Here is a 4,648-nt window from a genome sequence, read left to right on the forward strand (position 1 = left end):
GCAGAAGAGGCCCGGCCGGAAGCGTGTTCTCGGCGTCCTGAGATCCGCCTGGCCTGCCGCTCCCCGGCTTCAGTTCGCGAGTCCGGCTCTCCGCCCACGCCCCCTGCCCGCCAGGCCGTTGGCTTCCCTCTTGGCGCGCGCAGTTGCCCGAGACGCTCGGAGTTTGTTGCGTTAGTGTGTATGTGTGTCGTGTGTGGCTTAGGCGGGCGCCCTGTGAACAGGCTGGTAAACGAAAGAAGGATGTGAGGTCGCCCCGAGGGCGTGATGTCCAGCTGGGTTCTTCTGGAAGCGGGCGCAGGCCTTACCTTAACTAAGCAGGAAGGGAAGACTAGCAGACGGAGGGCCCGGACCTGTACGAAGGCCCTGGGCCTGGGGACGGGGTGTGGGGCCAGACCAGGCGGGAGCAGGGGCGACACGATCACAGCTACGTTCCTAGGAAGATGTTCGTGGCTGCCCTGCGGATCTGAGCTGAGAGCCTGGTTGGGAGGCCGTGACAGCAGCCGTCTTGTTATGGAATAGGGGGACCTGCTGCTCCCCGCTTACAAAATCAGTACTCACAAATGGTAGACAGGAAAGCTGCTTTTAATCAGAATGCCAGCAGTCTGGGGAGATGGGGGACTCAGCGTCCCCAAGAAACCACCTCCAAAGATTCTGCTCGGCCATGAGAGTTTTCAAAGGGAAACAGAGAAGTAATCTCAGTTAATCACTGAGAAGGGGGGTGTGGGGGGAGGTGGGGAGCGGTCAGAGTCGTCACCATGCTGTGATCTTCCTCTGGATGTTATCTTGTTCACACAGTTTGGTCACATGGTTTATTCAGGAGATTACTGAAAGGGAAGCTGGGGAAGAGATCTGGTCATGTTAATTACTTATTCTTCATGTCTACTTCTTTGATTTACGGAAAGAATTGATAAGCTAGGCAAGATATTGTGTGATTAAAAAAAGATTTGAGGGCCTTCCCTGATAGCACAGTGGTTAAGAGTCCAAACTGCCTGCCAGTGCAGGGGACACGGGTTCAAGCCCTGGTCTGGGAAGATCCCACATGCCGCGGAGCAACTAACCCCGTGCGCCATTACTACTGAGCCTGCGCTCTAGAGCCCGCGAACCACAGCTACTGAGCCCACGTGCCTAGAGCCCGTGCTCCGCAACAAAAGAAGCCACCGCAATGAGAAGCACGCGCACTGCAACGAAAGAGTGGCCCCCGCTCACCGCAACTAGAGAAAGCCCGCGCACAGCCATGAAGATCAACACAGCCAAAAATTAAAAAAAAAAAAAAAACATCTGAAAGGTGTGCTTGGGCCAGAGATGAGTAGAGCATGGGGGTGCCTGGTTTAAAAGTTAGTTACAATATAGCTTTGCTAAAGGGACAGGAAAAGGGGCTTCCTGCTGAGGGCAGTTTCCTGTGAAGAGCCACTTACAGTCTGGGAAGGAAATGGTGGCGACAGAGAGATGCGTATTTGGAAGTAAATCTACATCCCTTGCTGGTGGAATGGACGTGGGGGATGAGAAAGAGTGTGGAGGACTTGATGATTGTGTCTCTTGGCATGTTTCCTGAGGATGAAGTGGCCTGCCAGGTCAGCCTCAGTGTGTGAGGTACATTGGGGCCATCGGACTGGAGATGCAGCTGTTCCTGAAGGAACGAGCGAGTCTGAGGGTGAGGGTGGGGATGGGGGCCTGGCAAAGGGTGGCAGGGGGGCTGATTTGGGGTGACAGAACCTGGAAATATTTTCTGGGCCTAATAGAAGAGTGTGGGAAGGGAAGAGCATGTAAATGAAAGCAAAGGAAGAGGCCCAGATGGGACACCTAGACAGAGCAGAGCTGGCTGGAGGTCCAGTGACTGATGGGGCGAGCGGCCGGGAGAGCAGGGAGCTGGCGGTCAGTGCGCAGTGCCAAGGCCAGGAGTGCCACAGGGCTCAGGGGACTGTGAGATTTGGTTTGATGCCAGCGGCTGCGGCCCACATGTGCAAAACACAGGCACTCTGTAAATCAGTGACTCTTAGCTTTCTCTACTTCCACCCACAGTTCCATTTTACAGGGTGACCCAATGTACACACCAACCTCTACACATGAGTGTAAGAAAGAACGGTTCTCAAAACAGCTCTTATCCTTGAAACGTGCCATGTACCTATTATTTTTCTTGTTTTAAAACTGCTGCTGCTGTTCAGTAAATTGATTTCAGGTAGGATTTGAACCACGGTTTGAAAAAAGCAGGAGAGGAAAGGCACTACAGATGCAGATGGTTTTTCAGTCTGGCCAATAACACACGCACCAAAGCTTGGCATTAAAATCACATTAATTTCTTAACAGTTTCTTGAAAAGTAAACAGTGGACATAAATGTCTAAACGTGGATAAGTATTAGGCAAGTCATTTTCTTGAGAACAGGAATAGTTTTAAGAGGCTTGAGTGAAATGAGGAAGGCCCCAAGTCCCCATTTATGAGACAAGAAGCAGGAACTGCCAACTGGAGCAGGCAGGATGAGCTCCCTGGTTGGAGGGAAGGACACAGGGCCCCTGTGGGGACACAGAAGATATCAGGGAAACATCCAACAAGGGGCGCGATCCCATCTTGCATTTCCCGGAAGAGATGAGTAAACCCAGTATCTGGATGCCTGGCCTTCAGTGGATTTAAGGGTGAGCACTTAGTCGAGGTTGTGGAGTGGTCCAGCTGATGTCACTGGACTTTGGGCTCAGTCTGGGAGACCCCACCTTGCCCGGGGGCAGTTTGGTGCAGGGTTAGGGCAGAATCCAGCTTCCTGACCAGCAAAGGGCTCTGGGGTTAGGAGTGCTGCCACCCACCTCCAAAGTGGCTGAAACCTGACACGTGGGCAACTTCTCTTCTGCTCCTTTTCAGTTAAATGTGCGGTGTTTTAGCTACCTGGTAGCTCCAGGTCTTTAATCACTGTGCATAATCCAGGTCCATGATGGACCAGCCATGTAAATGACAATGACATCCCAAGTGCTGTCTGCCGATAGCAAGGTAAGATGTGTGGATGGCAGAGCTGTGCAACATGAAGGCGTTTGCACCAGGAAATTAATGAAATGTGATGAAAATCTCCTGAAGTTGGATCTCTAAACCCAGGAGGGGGGCCCTCTGGTGGCCATTGACACTGCTGTACAGAAGAAGTGGCCGGCCCCTCCCTGGGCTCTGGAAACACCTTGGTCTGCCTTCCAGTGGTGGACTTAGGGGCCGGGAGCCAGAGAGGAAAAGAGCTTTGTCGGACCCGAGCAGCCAGACAGAAACCGAGACAGGAAGGGAAGGGGGTGACACACGGGGTGGCAGGCACCGCTTTATCCAACGCATGCTCTGGGGGGCCTCCTCCCATCTGTTTGAGGAGACTTCAGGTCAGGTTACGTCTGTCCTGCCTGGGGACACTTGCAGATTGCACAAGGCACCATGGCCCCCGGGAGAGCTTGGCTGTTCCCGAGGAGCCTGGTGGGGGGGGGGGCGCACGGGATGAGAAGAGCCAGGGAGCAGGCGGGGCCAAAGGCCCAGCTCGACCCCAGGCTGTGGGTGGGATGGCCGGAGCCCATTTGGTCCATCTCTCCCACCCACCATCACGCCCCCAGAAGACAGTGATGCCTGAGCTTCGCGCCCACCGTGACCCCCGGCAGAAATGCAGCCTGTGGACAGGGGAGTCTCCATAAATGTGTGTTGAATGAATTCCAGATTTTGGGTTTTCCCCTGTGAAATGAGGGGCCGGGTCAGACAGCTGAGGACCCCTGTGGTGGATTCTAGAATTCCACGCTGCCCACCGGAGTGGAGACAAGAGGGAGGGAGTGGACAGCCGTGACTCCTCTGGGCTCCTCTCCAGTTGGCCAGGGAGTGCTCCCAGAGCGAGGGCCCTGTTCCAAGAGTCTAACCGCTAGTTTACCAGGGACGACGCCAGTTATGAACTCTGACTTCCAAGCATGCCCACCTTTACCTGTGACGCCCTCTCTACAGGCGCAGCGGTGCCACCCACGGTGCGCTCTTTTCTACTCTTGATACCACGGGAGTCGCTGTTCCAAATGATTTGCCTTCACGACATTCACCAGAGAAAGTGCAAGCACAGCCCTCTGGGGACAGAGTTCCCTGGTTTTGTGCCGGGAACACTGGATGGGAGCCCCCAAAGCAGGTCCAATCAGCAGCTTTTCTACTGTGTGCTGTGAAGCCACTGAATTAAGACTGTGAGAAATGATCTATACGGATTAGTGGCTTTCAGGCCAGCTATTTTTTAACAAATGTAAGTTAGAACAGCTCCAGGCAGGGAGTAAGCCTTCCAGTGACCCTGCCACCCTCCTGCTGCACATACCCCTGAGGGGACCGTCCCTTGTACACCTCCTGTCACCCTGTTATCAGATAAGCCCCTCCTCTCCCACGCTTCCCTCTCCATCCCGCACCCCACGTCCCTAGAGCAGCCTCCCCTTAAGGTGTGGTCTCTGGCCCATCTCATTGGAATCACCTGGGTGCCCAGTGAAAGTGCAGATTACCAGGCCTGCCCCGGACCTGAGGGTTGGGGCCTGGGGTCTGCATTTAACCAATTTTTCTTCACACTAAAATTTGAAAATCACTTTTGTAGAAAGAAAGTTTGGATAATATAAATTGTGCATACTGATTAGTAATAAAAATCGCTATGCATGTTTGAAAATCAGGATAAACATCAAGACAGGC

Source organism: Mesoplodon bidens (genome assembly GCF_964165515.1).
Source record: "Mesoplodon bidens genome assembly, chromosome: 11".
In the NCBI taxonomy this organism is placed as follows: Eukaryota; Metazoa; Chordata; class Mammalia; order Artiodactyla; family Ziphiidae; genus Mesoplodon; species Mesoplodon bidens.